At 42.4% G+C, this 20,078-nt stretch overlaps 1 protein-coding gene across 2 annotated transcripts in view; it reads right to left on the bottom strand.

Moving 5' to 3' along the window:
* LOC144824082 (A-kinase anchor protein 13-like) overlaps nt 1-18,331 on the bottom strand; it is a 342,578-nt gene extending 324,247 nt beyond the window's left edge. For both annotated transcript variants that reach the window (XM_078683161.1, XM_078683162.1), the window contains exon 1: nt 18,141-18,331. The gene's annotated coding sequence lies outside the window, so the exon portion shown is untranslated. The remainder of the gene's footprint in view (nt 1-18,140) is intronic.
* Nucleotides 18,332-20,078: the final 1,747 nt, after the last annotated feature.

The raw sequence follows: 20,078 nt of genomic DNA, 5'->3' as shown, positions 1-20,078 counted from the left end.
TAAGCTTCACACGTAACACGAATGTACAGTAGCTTTACTTTCTTTTCTTTTTTTTATATTATTGTCAACAAGGCAATTTCATTACAAGTTATACTGAAGTTTCTTATACCATCCAAAGAAAGAAAAAGAAACATATATAGGGATACATTGCTACACATATACAAACATTACTTAAACAATACAATTGAGAATAATAATCATAAACTTAAGACTAACATCTACACTCCTGCTTCCAGGAGGGGCTCCTTCAAATTAAATATCAGTCAGTCCCCCAATCCAATCTATTAATCTTATGTATCGAATGCCAAGTGTCCCCATGTAGTCTCTGATTTCATCAGGGAGCGAGTTCCTCTTCACCAAGTTAGGGCTTTCTCCAGAGGTTTCCCTTACTATAGCTCACCATTAACCTACACAAGGAGGTTTAGTAGAGACCCAAACTCTAGCAATAGTGAGTCAGGCAGCAACCAGTAAGATTTCAATAAGCCGTCTCAATTCTTGACTCTAGTCTTTGTAGCCCAACATGATTTAAATGACTGTAGGGGGGAATCTATCCCTAATCGTTGTCTCATCCCCTGGCTTATCTTCTGCTAGAAGGTTTCTAGCTCTGGACAGGTAGCAAACATATGTACTATACGTGTAGCATACAGCCCACATTTGGGGCATTTTTTTCGATTCCCTCCTTGTCCCCCTGAGCCCAACAAGCAATCTTCTCTGGGGTGTAGTAAAGCATGCAAATTGTTTCAAATTGTTGTAATCTCACGCTAACCGAATGAATTGACCCATCTATAGTTCCTAGATGATGGTAGGGGTAACATTTATGCCCAAGCCTTACTCCATTGTACAGCAAGCTTTTCACAACCATTCGGTCTAAAATCGCCGAGGCATTGGTACATAATACTAATGACTAATTTTGCCTTCTCCACATGCAAGCAATCCCATATATTCGAGCTAGACACTGCAGCTAGGGCCAAGTGTTTTAAAAAGTAATCCCTAATCTGGAGATACTTAAAAAATATTTGGCCAGGAAGATTGTAAAAAAGCTGCAGGTTCTCAAATGTGCTAACGCCATTACAGTCTACAAGTCTCCGTGCCTAGCCCAGCGTCTACTGATGGTATCATGAAATACCTCTGTAAGAATGGGGTTGCCCTATAGTCGAAGCTTATCATGAAGAAGCGACAAGGTACATTTAACAGAGATTGCCCCCCATATACGTACACTATCCCGGATGGTCTTGAACCTAACCCTTTTAAAGTAATTAGGGTCATCAGCTTTGTATAGAAACATTCAAGAGTTGGATCCCAAGACCAAACAGTGACAGAAATGTTGATTTTCAGGATCTAGGAGACTGAGGAAACATCCAGCAAATTCTGCCCCAGTAATACATTCTAAAATCCGGAAAGTGGAGCCCTCCCCGATTGTATGGAAGCTTCAGGAAATCTATTACCCGCGTTGCTTTTTTATACCCCCAAATAAAACTACCTAACACACCTTCTAGTTTCCTAAAGAAGGAATCAGAAACAGAGGGGAATAGACGGCAATAGGTATACAAACTTTGGAAGTACCTGAATTCTAATAATATTACACCTCCCTACTATACCTATTGGGAGCTTATGCCAATTTTTCAATCGCTTTGCTGAAACTTCCAGCAAGAGCTCGTAGTTCAAAGTGGGTATGCGTTCAATCTGCGCAGAGATACGCACCCCTAAGTACGTGGCTACAGAGCACACACCCACTATGGATCTGTCAGGCTGAAAGGCAAGAAGCACTTGTGTTTTTTTAACATTTAACTAATAGCCTAACAAAAGACCAAATTTGCTTGCTTCATCTTCAATTTGACTTATTGCCGTAGCTGGATCAGTGGTAAAAACGGCAATATCATCCGCATATGCAGTTACCTTAAGCGGACTTGTTTGTAGATTAGAATGTAATGCCCGAATAAATGGTTCAACATACAGAGCAAACAACAGGGGAGAGAGGGGGCATCCCTGCCTGGTGCCACTTAAAATTGAAAAAGAGAATGATTATAAGCCTGCATATAATAGTTTTGCTTGAGATTTATTATACAAAGCTTGTTCCCATTGACCAAATTGACTACATTTCCCTGGTGTAGCCCACAAGTAATCCCAGACCACCCTGTCAAAAGCCTTTTTGGTGTCGAACAGGACCATGCCCATATTTAATGCCAACTATCTAGCTAATTCGAAGGCCTCCACTGCAGTGATGACATGAGCAGTGGCCCTGCCCTGGACAAAGCCATGTTGCTGGCTTGATACTAATCCGGGCATTATTGGGGCCAAGCGATTAGCCATGATTTTAGCAAAAATCTTAGCGTCTGAATTAATAAGAGAAATCAGTCGATAAGAACTGCACTCCTCCGGTGGCTTGTCTTTTTTTTTTTTTTTTAAAGACTATATTTATCATGTTCCAAGATTCAGGGATCCTCCCACTGGAAACAATATATTGTATAACCACCCCCAAAAGCAAGACCATAATGCTCTTAAACGTTTCATAGAACTCAGCAGGCATGGAATCTTCTCCTGCAGCCTTCCCAGACTAAAAGGTAGATACTGCCTCAGTTATTTCGTCATGAGAAATTTCATTCTCCAATAACCCGAGTCTCTCTCACTCAAAACTGGAAGCCAACTACCCCAGAAGTTCTGCTGTTAGTCTTCCTCCTCTGGTGGTGTAGTTTGCACATATAGCTTCTGATAAAACCTCGAGAATTGTTCCACAATTGCCTGCGGATGTGTATGCAAGATACCATTTGTCCTTTTTATAGCTTTTATCTGGGTTTTAGCCCGGTTGTCTGCTACTTGATGTGCCAGCACCTTCCCAATTTGTTCCCCATATTCATATGTGAGAACCGGTGCTTATTGTAACTCACAGCTATTTTCTCTCTTAAAGACCTGCTCATAACTGTCCTTGGGTCTAACAGGGAGATATAGAGTTGATCTTGGTCACTAGCACCTCGCCGGACCGCATCTGCATGATGTATTTTGGCAGCGAGCAATGCTTGAACGGCAGCTCTAAATGAAGCTTTCAGTTCTTTGATCTGCTGCCAAATATATTGTTGTTCTACAATCAAACTTCTTGTTGACTAATGTGGATGCTCCCCTTATAAAGGCACTCTGAGTTGTACACACAATTGTCTGATAACCCAAATGCTTGAGAAGCCCACAATCTTTATAAGCGAAGTGTGTCTCTGTCAGTAAAACAATCTGAGGTCTATACATTTTTAGCTCCTCCTGAACAAGTTGCCTCTTAATTCCATTATTTAGGCCTGATACATTCCAGGCCATGCACCTAATCTGCTCCATAAGGCGTATTATTTATGTCTCCGAGACTCAAACCTAGATCTCTCTACTATACCTCCTAATGTACCTACTCACTCTGTTTTGAATATTGTGCTCTCTAATGCTATTTACTACAACCCTCTAAAAGTGCTTATACACACCCCTGTTGATGTTTTCTTCTGCCTCAACCCACCCAGTAACGCCCTACCCTCCCTCAGCCCTACCTCCCTCCCTGTATCATGAAGGAGGAATCGTCCCCTTTGTAAGCTGCCAATAAATTGACAGCTGAGAGGAAACAGTGCACCACCGGAGGCCCCCCACACACCACCATACCCAATGTGTCTATTAACTAAAGAAAAAAGGCAAGAGAAGAAAAGAATCCAAAATCTGAAAATCAGTAGCATTAGTTGCCCTTAATGAGAGAGAAAGAAATTGCTAGATTTTTTGTTTTTTTTCATAGTCAGTGCCCTTGGATATCCAAACTTCTTTTTCCCGGCTGCCTCTGATTGCCATTTACTTAGAGCATGTGAATGTCCGCCTTTAATAACTTTTAATCGTGCAGGCTCCTGTAGGAAGACCTGTGCCCCTTCAGCTTTCAGCAGATCAATGAGCTGCACAAATCTGATCTCACACAGATAGTTACGAGAATCAACATTCACAGGAAAGCTAGGCGGGATTTCAGGGATATTGCTTGCCTCAGTAGAAAGTTACCGAAGAAGATCAGCAATGGTTGTGGGTAGCAAGATCCCTGCTTGTGTGACACGAGTGGCAATCTGTGCAAGCGCTGTAATTGGCAACCCCAGTCTCAATCCGCGAGGTCAGGAAAAACCTTTTTAAAGACACATATGCGTGACAATCAGATCCCTCTTTGCCCTCCAGAACCCCAAACAGCCTTAAAATATTATGGCATTGCTGATTATCCAGATCCCCTATCGTAGCCTGCATGGCAAGTATCTGACCAACATCCGTTTGCACAGAGCTGACTGTTAAGAGTAGTAGCTTCATCTGCGTCCACAACACTTTGTTGTAATCCAAATATGTCTTGAGTTCTGCCTTTCTTTTGCCTCTTCCACCCTCCCTACATTAGAAGGAACAGGTGTCAATGGCAAGCTGTGACCCGAGGCTAAATCCCTGCGTAGCAGGTGCTGTCCGCTCCGGACTGATGGCATCTCAATGCCTTATTTCTGAGCCGCCTGTAAGACCTGCCCATGAGAGCCGAGATATTATTGACTTAACTTTCCCCTCTGCCTGAACCCACTTGCGCAGACGACTGCCCTCTAAGGAGGCCTTACAACATAAGGTTGCACTATTATGTAGCTGGGTGCCATCAATTTCAGGTGTTTTCTTCAGTACCTTTGACGGTTTAGATCTTCCTTTCTTTTTCGCAAAGGATGAGCTAGGCGAGCTGGTTCCAGCCTGGGCCTCATCTCTTGGTTTATTAACCGCCAGTGGCGAAACCTGTTTAAAGTATGTTGTTGTGGACAGTGTAGAATTATTGCTACCTTGGGAGACACCTCGCATCTCCAATAATCCTTCCTTGTTTAGGGGCGACGCCTGAGATGCCTGCTGTGGTGAGGAATCCGCTCTAAAAATAAGTGTTTCTGCATCAATGCTATGCCCTGCATATCCAGCAGAGTTCTCTGGTTGCAGAGTTCTCCCGCCCAGACTTTGTGGCAGTTTCTTTTTGCTCTCCGCTACCACTAGCCCCGCAGCTGGCTTTACTAGCTACAGTGCACCCAGTCTCAGATAGCAATTCAGGCGGAATCCTTGTATTCTTAATTTGCCCCGCCTTGTCAACACACTTTATTGCCCCTTGACAGATCTGGTCCTGCCCAGGATCGAATGACCATGCATCTTGACACTCATTTAGGCAATCGCCCACGTTTACTTGTCCACTGGAATTGCCACTAAAACTGCGTCCACAATTTTGTCTCCCGCTGACTGCTCTGTTAGCTCGCCAGCTGAGAACAAATCTGCCACTTTGCCTGACTGTAGCAGTTTTAGTAGCGGCTTACCTACTCTCGAAGTACTCCCTTGAAGAACTTGCCTTCTGGGCTACTGACGTTAGCTCCTCTGTACCAGCCGCCGCCGCAGAACCTCCTGCGGATTTGTTAAAGCGCAGGCCACTCGCGCCCCTCTCACCACCGTCTTCGGCTGGGCCAAGTTTCCACCATATAGGAGAACCGGAGTTACGGGCAGTCTCAACCAGTACCCGAGTAGTGTAATCCAATCGCCCAGCGAGCAACCCAGGACGCTAACAGCAGCCATCCGACAGTGGCCAGCATTTGTCCTCAATTTCGGTAGGTTTAGGCTTTTTAATATTCTATTCAATATACGTAACTAGTCTTCTTCTCCGTCTCCATGTATTTTCATAAAATCCAGCCTTTTCATCCTCAGGTATGCGGGAGCTTTCCGTGTGCCTGCTCACCTATGCGGCGTCAATCCACCATCTTCCTCCCCCACAGCAGCTTTACTTTCAATTTAATATATTGCTAGACAAGAAGTAATAAAACAGTCTGCAGAGACTAAATTATCATTTCTAAACTCATAATTGATATGGTTAATAAGCTCTTTCCTTGCAAACCAATCCTCCAACTGAGGAAGGCCTATATTTGTAAAGGTTTTCACACAAAGATACAATAAATTGCTCACTATGTAATTTAAAGGATTATCAGGTGTACCTTTTTTCCCCAAAGATGGACAGAGCAGGCAATCTTTAGAGGAATCTGGGACATTCGAATAGACTGAAAAATACTTAAAAATTGGACGGAATGTATGAACCCTCAGACTTTTCTACACTTAACTGTAATAAATAGCCATCAGGGCTTGGTGCTCTTCAATTGCTAAGCTGATAAATCAGGTGCTCCAAATTAAAAGCATCTGATAGAAATATTACATTAATATTTCCAAATATGAGGAAAGCAAAAATGATCTTAACGAGGAATGTTCTTGCTTAAAAATAAATACATTTAAAACTATTACAATAAAACTAATTATAAAATACACCAGCTTTAGAATTCCTAAATAAAATCAATAAAACAATTAATTTTTCAAAACACAGTATGTTCAAATGTACAAATAGAAATATATTGTAAGTGTTATTCTGTGACACATTACATTATGCTGGCCTGACATACAACTATTTAGTGCATCCTTGACTGAAAATGTTCTAAACCAAAAAGAGAGGACTCAAAATTCTTATCACACTCAGCAAATCACATATGCAGGCTCTTCTATATCTAAGCCACACAGGCTACATTTCATGAATTCTTGCATGCTTCCTCGAACTCTTGAGTTCTTGTTTGTTGTGAACCTTGTGTTAAGTAGCAATAGTGAACTTCTTTCTGGCATGCACGCCACAGGAGCGTAAGTAGCCCGAGAGAAGAGAGTGCATCATGGATGTGAAAGTTGAGCTGTCATGTTAAGAGAGCATTTCCAATAGTAGCACCTAAAGGAGAACGTTTAAGGTTAGCCACCCAAAAATAATATCCAGATGATGACATGCATAGGAGTCATTTCATAATTTACAACAGATTACAACGATTGGACTATTATTATGCTTTGATACAGGGCGCACTAAATTCTCTGATCATGAAACTTCAAAGAATCCAAAACTATATCCACAAAGCTAGCGCTGAAGAAGCAATGCAGATCTTCTGCATCTTTGTCCCACAAAGAGCTCTACTGGCTTCCAATTCCACAGAGGATACAGTTCAAATCACTAAGCATTGTTTTCAAGGTTCTGCATGGACTCGGCCGATGCCACTGCAGAAGAAAGGTGTCTGGTATGCCCTAACAAGATGCCTTCGATCCTCTGCAGTTCATCTTGTCGGAACACCCAGAGTGAGAACCACCAGATTTGGAGGAAGAGCATTCAGCTCTCCAGCCGCTCATTTATGAAACAAACTCCCTCCTAATCTCAGGCAAATAGAAGATTTCGTACACTTCAGGAAGAGGCTTAAAACCTGGCTCTTCCCAAGAGAGTAATGCAATCCAAGCAGTTCAGTCCTCCTCATGGTAACTTGTGCTAACAGGGGAGTAAAAAGCAATCTCAGCGCCAAGATACCCGTGGGCTGATAGCGCGCTTTATAAGACCACGTTACATTACATTACATGGCCAATGCAATGCCGGATGGGAGTGGAGCTATGCAAAGTCCTACTCGGACTTCAAAGACACTGGCTCCGCTCACACACAAAGATCTTCACACTAACCTATTGTGACTTCAGACAGACTGGGACCAGGGCAAAGAGGCAGGAAATTCAGGAAACTTCTGTGGGGGTGAAAACTCCAGATGTTTCTTCCATTTCAAAGCTGACATCAGGTATAAAAATAGGACCATATGACCCACTTTTCAGTTCACTTGTGGCCCTTCGATGGGACTCTTAGAGGACTGTCCTGTTGCACCAAGAGGACTGCCCTGCTGCTTGAGACCTGCTTTTCTGCTTGAACCCAGGACTTCCAGAGTGACTACAAGGGCTTGTTGACTGGCATCTTGAACAGAGCCTCAGGGACAAAAAAGGCTCCAGTCATCTTGAACCTTGTGTTCTGATCCCCCCAAGTGATGCCTCTCTAGTCCTAGGCTATCTGAAGTGGTGCCAAAGGTGCCCAGATAGCCCAAATCCAAAACCCAAACCCAGGACTTCAATTTGTTTTTAGGCCAAATAGTGGTCTGAGAACCGAGAGGAGATTGGGACCTACCTACTTGCTGATCAGACAGATTTGGACCCAATAAGTCACTGGGACCTGGGTAAGTATATGATATGGACAGAGTGGTCCCGGACAGGAAAAGAAAGAATGAAAGGAATTATCAAAACAATCAAACGTGTATATAAAGACAGAGAATGAAGTACTGAGGGGCATATTATCAAGGGGGTTTATCTCCGCTTTTTTGGCTTTAAAAGCCAAGAAAGCGGAGATAAAATTTTCTCCCTATTACCTAGCTGTCGCTAACACCAGTTAGCAAAAACAACAAGTGATGGACTGAATGTGGATCAATGTCACACACTCCCCCAGTCAAAAGATCTGGGCCCAAATCCATCGTTTTTTTGCACTCCACACCACCCTGGGTTAGACAATGGCGATATGCAAATCAGCTCTGACCCTGTTGCCCCATGGGAACAGTCCAGTCCGAACTACAAAAGCCATGTCCTTCCCAGAACGGAATCAAGCATCCGAGGACCGGACCGGTTTCGAGGTAACACCTCTCTTCAGCCCGGCTAGCTTGACTCCAAGTGGTGTGGAGTGCCTGGGACCCACGTCTGGGCATCCCCAGCGCACTTAGGGCGGCAATTGCAAAAACAACAAGTGATGGACTGAATGTGGATCAATGTCACACACTCCCCCAGTCAAAAGATCTGGGCCCAAATCCATCGTTTTTTTGCACTCCACACCACCCTGGGTTAGACAATGGCGATATGCAAATCAGCTCTGACCCTGTTGCCCCATGGGAACAGTCCAGTCCGAACTACAAAAGCCATGTCCTTCCCAGAACGGAATCAAGCATCCGAGGACCGGACCGGTTTCGAGGTAACACCTCTCTTCAGCCCGGCTAGCTTGACTCCAAGTGGTGTGGAGTGCCTGGGACCCACGTCTGGGCATCCCCAGCGCACTTAGGGCGGCAATTGCAAAAACAACAAGTGATGGACTGAATGTGGATCAATGTCACACACTCCCCCAGTCAAAAGATCTGGGCCCAAATCCATCGTTTTTTTGCACTCCACACCACCCTGGGTTAGACAATGGCGATATGCAAATCAGCTCTGACCCTGTTGCCCCATGGGAACAGTCCAGTCCGAACTACAAAAGCCATGTCCTTCCCAGAACGGAATCAAGCATCCGAGGACCGGACCGGTTTCGAGGTAACACCTCTCTTCAGCCCGGCTAGCTTGACTCCAAGTGGTGTGGAGTGCCTGGGACCCACGTCTGGGCATCCCCAGCGCACTTAGGGCGGCAATTGCAAAAACAACAAGTGATGGACTGAATGTGGATCAATGTCACACACTCCCCCAGTCAAAAGATCTGGGCCCAAATCCATCGTTTTTGAAGTGACTACCACTTCAGCCCACCAGTCTCCACCGCTAGCAAGATTCTTTCAGCTGTTATAGGAGCATGGTGTTTTCAAAGTAGACTACATTGATTTATACCACATCTGTGAATTTTTGAGATCACTTTACTATTGTTGGAGATATAAAAGTGTATTAATTACCCTCTTCCAGTTGTTCAAGTGGAGATTATATGATTGTGTGTATAAATTCGACTTTTTTTCCTTTGTTCCCTTTCCTCCCCTTCCCCTTGTAATTTAGGGCATGACTTTATAATCAATTCTACTTGAATGTATTGAAGTGTATAGTCATTGACCGTGACTTATAGTACACCATGAATAAAAACTCTGTACTTCATTCTGTCTTTATATACACGTTTGATTGTTTTGATAATTCCTTTCATTCTTTCTTTTCTTGTCCGGGACCACTCAGACAGATTTTGCAGCAGCTCTCGCTGCGTTCTCGGCGGCAGCAAATCCAGTTTACCAGCTCCTCACAGAAAGGGTATCTAGCATTGTGGAGCCCTTGTCGGCTGCAGCCTGCAGGTTTATCCTGCTTTTTTTTTTACTTTCTAAAACCAATTTTCTTGAAAAATTATTTTAAGTACGAAGGTAAGCAGAGATTAGGCCCATTCCATTTTATGTATCTGAACCGCGCTCAATTGTGGCTGTCCATAACTTACCACTCATGCATTTAGATGTCTGCGGTTAGCACTTTTAACTTTTTACTGCTATTTTACTCTTTAAATGTTAATACTTCATAACTCCAGTTCTACTGACTGGATTTTTGTCATTCTGGTGGCAAATAATGTATTAAAATGTGCTTTATTTTGTAAATTGGTGAGGGATTTTTGTTTATTACAATTTAAGTGCTGCATAAGTGCGGCCTTTGAGTTGGGACCAATTGCTTCTTTACCAAACTCCCAGAGGATTAAACGCAGGTTAATTTAGTTACTTTTTTGTGGTTCACCCAGACAAGGATGCTGCCTGAGTAGGGTTTCACTCCTCTCAAACAACAGCCAAATTTTTCAAAGAAGACAAATATAATAAGTATGGAGATTTTATCTTTGGTTCACATAAGGGAGGCTTCATGCCTTTAAGATACGGGAAGGAGATAGTGCAATTGTTTTCTAGTTTTGTCACAGGCATAGCCCCTTGGAGTCATACTAATTTCGGAGTATACATGAATGATTGAAAGAGTAAGGTTTAAGATATATGAATCATTATTCCTCTGACATTCGTTCATTGATAATACACTATTCGTCAAACTCTTTAGGAATACTGCACATTTTGCAACATTTCTGAATATTAGTATGTGATTTACATTGTTTATAAAATAAAGTAGCATTTATACACCATGCATTACATTAGAACTGTACATTGTAGACATTAATATCAAACTACTGTGTGTTTTAAACAGGCACTTTAATGTCGAACACTGGAAATAAGTCAAAGATCAAAGTGTTAAAAAGTATACAAATATTCAACCTCCAAGGGCAATATTTTTAAGATTCGCTGTAAAAAACTGAGTGAGTCAAAAGGTGTAAATTCTTGTTCACAGAAAAGATAAGGTGATTGAGGCTTAAGTGTCTGTTGTTTTCAATTTTCAAAGAGACATATTAGCCAAATGCAGGCTCAACCTCTTCTTACTGTCACGAAGTTCCAATTAATGAATGTACAAAACACATTGGAATACTGGGAGTTTCCATTTGAGCCAAGTGGGTCAGTAGACACCCAACATCCCAAGCAAAACTGCCGTCGGGAATAGCTGAGAGTGAAAGGGAATTTCTCCTGTTCTGCTGATTCAGTATTGTAAAAAGACAATGTTATGTAATGATTGTATTATTTCCCTCAACTGCACGCCAGTTTTTCAGTGAGTAAGAAGATCCTATGAACAGTGATGCTTACATGTAGCATACCACTTCTTAGGCCGTGAGATAATTTCTCTGGACTCGACAGACAAGTATAGGCATAAATTGAAATGTGCCAAACCTAAAAAAAAAAAAAAATAGGAATTCAGTTCTGCTTCCCACTAGCTGTGGCACCCCAAATGTTGGTGGATGGTTGACATTTGCTGTAATACAGCTGTGACCACTGTTTCAGCTAAAGACATCACCAAAAGATAAAAGTTGTGCGATTAACCTGTGGTTCTTGATTTTACACTCTACTCAGTAGGTAGTCCTTAAAAGACAGCAGTAGCGCCCTTTTAGCCGAGGCTTTGGCACGATAACACTAGAATATTTTATTAAGCATCCTTATATGAAACTACTTACACTTAACTCTTAGTAGTACAACCCGAATCAGCAGTTCCATGTTCACTCATGGTGGGAAATCAAGGATACGTTGCATGCAAGGTACATACACTTTAAAAAGTAACATTCACAATTTAGTTAGTTAGCAAGAGGAAAAAAACAAAGCATTTGCTAAGCTCAGAGAAACCTTACAAAACTGCATTCACATCCTGAATAGTAGTATTTCTACTATAGCACACACAAGTTTGCTTATGTATAGGAGAAAATAACTGAAGAGCAGATCATTAAGAATAGCATTCTGGGTAGAACAATAAAAAAAAAAGTAGTGCGCCTAAGTGCACTGTTTAGACACCCCAGTGAGAGCAACAAAATGCATCCCACACTGTAAACACTGTAGTTGAACTAATTGCCAGAGGTCAGCACAGCTGATCTGGGATTAGCCAACTGCTTTGAGAAACCCAGGGGATAAAATAGGCACAGTAGGTAGATTAATAAATCCTGACAGTTGCAAGGTTGAAAGGCAGAGGTTTTTCCAAAACCTGTGTGCAGACCGCAAGCTACCAAACATTTTAACTATTTTTTTTATCTTGGAAGGATGCATTTCTCTTTTTGATTTTACTCACACGGCGTAAAAATTGAGAAGCAACATGGAACTAGAAAAAAAAGCTAGACTTACTAGGGGCTGTTTAGCAATTTACAGATATTACGAACAGCATTCGGAAGCATACGTGAGTGTTATCCTTGGACTGTTCACGTAAAACTTTTAGCACCTGCCCTTAAAATGATGCAATGGACTGTGCTAATGGCTCTGTTCAGAAGCCATAAATACCCGGGAAGTAAATTCTGCCAAAAAGCATGTCCCGGTTTCATGAATAACGCCTTGAGGCTTTGGTGTTTCATGTGAAACAATCTAATATTTTCTAAATTAATAAGGATTAATTAAGCAAAGAAAAACCTGCAAAAAAATCCATCGGCCACCCAAGAGTAACATTTTTTTTTCTCGGCTCTCAAATTACTTGCCTACGGAGGCCTGGGGCACCTGCTCTCATCCAAACCCTGGCGCAAATGGCCGGTGCAAAGTAACGTCATCTATGCTGACCTGTCACCCAAAAACTGTAGTGTTATGCTAAGGAAGCCTAGGCTGTAAAGCGCAACAAGTCATTAAGAAGGTGTCAGTAACCCACAGAATTAAAAAAAAACCTACAGGCCTTCCCCTCCTCAGTTAGTGGTGAAAAAACAAAATAGATTGCATTTGTTTGACTTGAAAATTAATTGTCTGTTAGTCAACAAGTGTTTCTGCTGTGTTCTAATCGATCACTGTCTACACACAAACGTGAGTGCTAGTTCAATTAAGGCATTAAAAAACAAAAACATATATTATGTATACACACACATACACACACAAGCATAGGAATGGAGAAAAAGGCTAACAAATCCAGCTGATGCATCGAACGATTAAAAAAATGTTTTTAAAAAACCTTGACCATTAGAGTTTACCAGAACTATACCTTAAATCTAAAGAGGTGAATAATTGACTTAATAGATTTTATGACTTGGGTGAACTATCATACGATGTCATTTACTTAACCAACTTCAGAGTGCTAGGTACTTGAAGAATGTGCCAAACAAAAATAGCTTGGTGCCATATCTGTACTACACAGAAACAAAACAAGTGATGTGAGAAACATGGCGGTTCTGGCAGGCAATATCAAATGCATTTCCGAACAGCTCGTCAGCAAGAGGAGTCTCCATGTCAGTGATATGAACAAGCCCTGAGCCTCACTCTAAATAACTAACCTCCATGCCTGCTAGTGAAGGACGAAGCACGATTTAACTCCCCACATCACAGCTGTCAGGAGAAAAAAACTCCTCTGCATAAAGTAGTTTACACCAGAATTGAGAAAATGATTGTGCTTCCTAATACGTTGTCATTCGATGTGAATTCCAACAAATTGCGCGTGTTAAGATTACATTTGTGTTTAAGGGTCGAAGTAGGGCATGGGCTACCATTCTTTGGTAGTGTGTCAATATAATAGGATGGTTCACTGTAAGGTGTTTGGCTGCAAAATAAACTGAAGATAAGCGGAGATTGCCCACAAATGATTTTCAACCAAAAATGCTGATTTGGGCAGAACAGGTACAAATGCCTTATTTCTTTATGCTCATAACTGGTACATTTCTGATGTAGTGAGTGGCTGCTAAGATCAAAGTTAGTGGCTGCCAACAAAAGTGAGGGGGCTGTGTATAAATGTGAAAAATAATTATGTATTTAAAGACAAAGGGAAATTAAAGTAACAGTCTGTAGATTTTGTGATTGCCAAAAGGACCAACTATTGCAGTTTTTGTAGAGGTCCTGCATACAGGAGACTCAGTTGTTATATTGCAGCACTTGACATTTAATAGTTTGAAATTATCTCCCAGCTGTCCTCTGTTCCTTAAAGATAAAGAGATATATATACATACACATATACACACACACACACACATATACATACACACACACATGCGTTCTTCCTAGTGGTGCGTGGTCAACATTTTTCAACCCTGGGACTAAGGGGGTCGTCATAGGACTAGAACTTGGTGGCATCTTCTCTTGGACTATGCTATTATAGCAGTGCTCCATGGGGACGGGGGAAGCGCTGCCCCACCGACAGCTGCAAGTTGCATGTAAAAAATAAAATGGCAATGGAATGATTTCATTGTCTTTTTGTATTACTCTGCGTGCCGCAGTGCCCCCGAGCCCAGAGACATGTAGAGCATGTCCTTTGCTACCGACTGGCAGCATGGAGGACTGAAGCAGTGGCTGGCTGGACCCTACAAAGTGGACATGTCGGTTTGGCCAGCAGTCTTGCGACAGCCAAAGTGACATGCACACTTTGAAGCTCCCTATCCCGAGCGGTCTTAAGACAGTTAAATGGAGAATACGCAGAGGCCTCCAGGGCCTGAAGGAGCGTCTGGCCACCCCACCCCATTTAATCGTGGTGCTTCTCTCATGCTGGTTGATAGCACGAGAGCAATGAGTGGATTGGTTAGGGAAGCTCCGCAGCAGACTGCACATACAAAACACCGAGGAGGCCGTGCAGCAGCGGCTAAGTGCCATTTATATTTATTTTAAATGTTAGTGTAGTTGTTTTATTTGGGGCTTTAGATGGGGGGAGGTGTTTTAGTTTGGGCAGCCGTGGGGGCACCTCGCTCACCCCACCACTTTCAAATGTTAACAGCCACCCCGTACTATACTAGCTGTTTTTGATCTAAATTGTTCGATATGAGGAATCTTTACACTGGCAAAGGAACCTTCACAGTCAAAATGCACTGGAGAATACAAATGATTAATATAAATATGGAATACTAAAGAAAATGCAATGATGTGAAACATTCAACAACAAAAATGGAGTATGAGAAAGCATTTTCTTCGAGCAGAAGAAATTAATAAAACGACCATGCTTTGTCGAAACCATATTGAACTGTGCATATTGATTAACAATTCATGCGGAAGAGTGAATAATTTAACTGTAAATCAATGAGACATCACGCCTAAATATGGTAGGATATGAAATGATTTCCTTTATGTAGAAGGTAGACTGTATTGTACTAAATTAAGTATTCAAGATAAGAGCACACGTTAAACAAAGTTACAGTTGTGAAAAGAAGTTCAATACGTGGAATACTGACTCACTTTTGGATATTATTTAAATACACCATAAGGGAGAATCCTCCATTTTTGGAGTATACATCCAAGACAGGGAGTGGTCCAAATGGGATGAGGAATTTTGTAGCAAGAGAACTTTGTGATAGAGCATCTGAACCGTACAGGGTATGACACTTGGGAGTTTGTAAGGCCAAATGTGGGGATAAACAATGTGTGGTAAAAAGCAGGTGGAGAATGCAAGTATCATTAGACTGACCAGTCTAATGTCGAAGGCCAACAGGTTTCTGTTGAACTTCGAGTGAGGTTACATTAGGGGGCATAAGCATGTGTTGAGCACATAGAAGGTCTAAGTTAAAAGAATCCCTCAAGCAGAACATTCAGATCGACCAAGTAGGCCAAGAGCATGAGGCTGGTACTTAACTAACCGAGAATATTTGAACCAATCTTTAATATCCATTAGAGGAGAGTCCGAGGTGGCGGCAGGAATTGAGAGGACATTTACATAGATGTTTTCTTCAATAGGTAATCATAAACATGCAGGTACCTGTTAGTGGAAGTGTCAGAAAAATACTGATGCCTGCGTAGCATGTGAATAGAAACACTGCCTGTGCCTAATAGTCCTGCTTGTGCAGCATCTGTTCTGTGTGTCAGGAAGCAGATACTCCCTGTTCTGTACCTGTCTGTTACCGATGGATACCTGTGCTGCTGCTTACCATTCTGTACCAGTGCTCCGCTATATGTTAGTGAAATTTGGTAAAAACCAACCACTATATAATTGCCAATGCTTTTTCATACTCTAACATTCATGCCACTTTGTTAGTCTTGGTCAGGCCATTTTCTATAACTTCACCAGTATCCCACTGACATTGCCTTTCACATAAACTCAGCACAAATGGTTTCATTGAATATAAACTGTCACTTCCCAAATGAGTACTGTACCTTTACTAAGTTATAGCTCATCGATGTCAATGTCTCTTGTGTACCAGCTTTACAACACACCTTGGTTTCATTTGCCTATAGGTATACATTAGCTTCTAGTTAATCAACAATGTCAATAAAGGGTATTAAACCAGAAATGGACTGGTCTTATTTCTCACTTTTTTCTATAACAATCTCAGTTTCCCCATCATCATTCTTCCTATTTTTATTCTTCCTATTTTTATTGAGATAGTATATATTCCAGTTTTCAAATTTAGCTTACATTCCAATACCTTTTAATCTGAATAAAAGAGGTGTGTGCAACTCTTTCTAGCACTTCACTAAAATCTAAAGGGCAGATTTACAAGCCACTTGCGCCACTTTTACGACACTTTTCCCATGTTAAAAGTGACGCAAGGGGGTTGTAAATCTGCCCCTAACTGTCCTGCTTGGTCTAGGTGCGTTTTCCTAATCAACTTGAAGAAAAAAAATGTTGTCTTGGCAGGGCACTATGCAAACAAAACAGTGCTACAGCCAATCACTGACTTATCTTAACACACGAGGCCACGCTTTCCTTTGCTAACAGTTTCTCTCAATTTCCCACAAGGAAAATCCTGATGCTGTCTGTTCACTTCCAGGGAGCAAACATACTTGGGAAGGTGAATGGGGAAAGTCACCAGTGTGACTAAGAACATGAGGGCCTCAACACAACATGAGATAAAGACCCTAAGATTGCCACCACTTTTACAGTAACCACCTTGAAGAACACCTTAGAGACTTTAGGTCAAGTAGTGATCATTTTACGCCACCAGGGTCTACTACCGATTCAAGCCGATGTGTGTGGCAAATGGTGGTTGGTAGAACTAAGGGAGTTCAGCATCCTTGAAGAGTTGAACAAGGCAACCTAGACTATGGCTCTTTTAACTGCTTAAGAGAGCAGCGCTATACTTGGAAAGCCATTTCAGTCGATGACAGAACCTGTGAGATGGGCTCTCTGAAGGTCCATTCGCGTTGATATTGCCAATGAAGGGTTGACAGTTGAAGAATCTAAGTGAAGAATGCATTCTGTGTGTCACTTTCTAGAAGACCTATGGGGAAGGTACACACAAAAGGCTTAGGCGAGGCCAGACATGCGAGCAGAGTTTTAGAAATGTGAAAAGCACTAGGAGGCTTGAGGACTAATACTTGGAAGAAATTCACAGAGCTAGAGGAAAGAATTTTCAGGACTTTGGTGAGTACAAGCGGAGAGGGTATAATGGAAGGAATAACATTATTGTGCAGAAAAGCAAAAGGGGTATGCGGAATGTCCAATCAATGTAAACTCTTGTGGAGATGTATGTTATAAAAGATCTGTGGGAGACGTCTGTAGTCGTTAAATGAGGAAACTGGAGCACTAGAACGGCCATAGTGAGGACAACTCTGGGGACTATGTCAATTGGGAAGCGGGTGCCAGGAGAGCAATAGTAGTAGAATCTGGGTCACCTATATGGGAGTATAACACTTCAATGGAATTCAGTAAGTTTAAGTGCTAAGTGTACAAACGAGCATTTTGAGGATGTACACAGGGGGAGGAGGAGGGAGTATCGTTGTGTGGATACTTTAAATGGATTTAGATAACGAAAGTGACTACAATGCGAGCAAGGTTATAAGTGATTGCTATAAAAAGTCATATGATGGTTATGTCGAAGGTACGTAAGAAAACTCACGTTGGTGGATAATGCAAGAGCTAAGGAGTAGTTGCAATAATATGTACATATATGTAGGTCCCTTACTTTACAACGACGTCAGAAAAGTAACTAATAAAAAAAACTCTCAACATGTACTCAGCAACTCCCATGCTTACAGCCCTTTCTCTCTTTCTCACTCACTGTCTCGCTGTAAAGCCCGGAGCTGAGGGATGGGCTCAGCCCCCACCATCCCTCTCCACCTCCGCCACGCCCCCACCTCCCTTAAAATAAAGTATGGGTCTAGTCTGCAGTTTCTTACCTCCCGGGAATGCTCTCCGCCGCTTTTTACAGCCACGACCTGCAGCATGCCCGTCCACTCACAGGATCACCTCCAGTCAGGTTGCACATCCCAAACTCCCAGGATCCCAGTCGCGCGCATACAATGCCAGGAAAAGGCGTCCTCCGGGTTGTCCTCTGACACACTGTTACCGGACGCAGAGCGCTGCCACAGCAGAGGAGGGGGTGGAAAAGGAGGAGGGGAACTAGGGAGGAGCAAAGCAAAGAGGTGGTGACAAAAAGAAAGGAAGTTAAGTACTTGAACTACTACGGAGAGGAAGTCTAAGGGCCGGTGGGAGGAGCTAGAGAAGGAAAGATGCACAGGGTTGGTAGGTGGAGCTAACCAAAAAGGCGAGGCCAAATATAAAGCTAGGGACAGAGAGTACGGGAGGCGGGCTCTATGAAATGTGACGAGCCTAACCGGAGTACGGCGCAGTAATCAAAGGAGATAGACTTATAAGGTAGAAAGGGCGTGGAAGAAAAAGAAGGGGCGGTGGTATAAAGCAAAGGCGTGGTTAATGGAGAAAAAAGCCGGGAAGGTGGGCGTCTCAAACTATTCGGGACATCTCTCGGGCTAAGGCGAGGAAAGTGCTTGGAGGTAGAGCGTGGAGCGAAGCCGGGGCAAGTAGGCAGAGTAAGCGGAGTAAAAGAACCTCCCAATTCCTTTTTCTTCTTCGAAAGAAAATACGAAGAGCCGATTCCCAAACCGGACGAATAGCATGAAAATGAAAAAAGGACAAGGAGACTGAAAATGGCGCTGATAAACACTAAAGAAAGACAAAAAGTTAACAACATGGTGTAGTCCAGCAAAAATTAAATAAATATCAAAATGGCAAACGTACTTTCGTAGATGGGAAAGAAAGTACGCATTATTTTATTTCGCCTTAAATATTTGAACACCATTGTTGATAATAAAGCAGAAGATATGGCGTAACGGCCAGAGGGGCCTACTTTGGAGCTGGGGAAACAGGTTCGAGCCTCGGTATCGGATCAGCAGTTTATTTTATTTATTTATTTATTTAATGCTTTTTTTTATATAGCGCGAACTTTACCCGAAGTTACATTACATGAGGACATATAAGTCTGTGATTCTGGGCAAAATACTTAATTTCCCCGTGCTTACTAAACAAGGACTGACATAGCCAAGAGGTCTCGCTTTTGGGACATTGTAAGTGTCTAGCCATGCAGCACATTATCCTGAGTGGTTCAATTATGTTAAGCCAAAATTGGAATGTGTAGAAGTTTGTGGCATTGGGAGCAGTGGCGGGTAGTTTGCAGTGGTGTAGGGGCAGTGTAGTGTACAGTAAGTTCATTTGTACCTTCTTTGTGTTTATTACTCTTATGACGTTGTGATTCATTCCACGGCGCGCACTTTTGAAGAGTGTTTCTCTTCAAAAGTGCATCGCTCGTGGAGAATGTGGACACATGAATCCCAACTGCTGAACAAGTCATTCAGCTGTTGGACATTTAGGCGTTCAGATGCGCTCCTGTATTTATGCCATTTTCTTTAATAATAAACTTCATAAACTGGAATTACAGCCGCATTCTTCTTAAGTTATTTATTTAACTTAAAACCCTTCACTTCACATTTGGCGACGAGGTTCAAGTGGCATTTTTACCATTTTTGCGCAAGCTGAAATATGTGAAAGCTTACTGGAAGACGTTCATCTCATCCGTGCAAGTCTTCCGCTTTCTTCTTCAAGAGTCCGGACGATCTGGAGCATTGTTTGACCCGGCAGTGGATTTTTAAATGGTTTCTTCGTTTTGGACTGCCTCATTGGTCTTGGCTCACGTCATTCATGACGTGGAAGGTAGCGTCAGAGTGAAGAGTCAAAGGGGGCGTCATCACGTTGTTGCACGATTTGGTGGCCTTTGGATTTGCATAAGGTGTTGTTTCCATAGCAACAGCCTCAAAACACAG

This window comes from Lissotriton helveticus, chromosome 3_1, assembly GCF_964261635.1.
Source record: "Lissotriton helveticus chromosome 3_1, aLisHel1.1, whole genome shotgun sequence".
In the NCBI taxonomy this organism is placed as follows: domain Eukaryota; kingdom Metazoa; phylum Chordata; class Amphibia; order Caudata; family Salamandridae; genus Lissotriton; species Lissotriton helveticus.
This window is presented reverse-complemented; position numbering and strand designations above follow the sequence as displayed.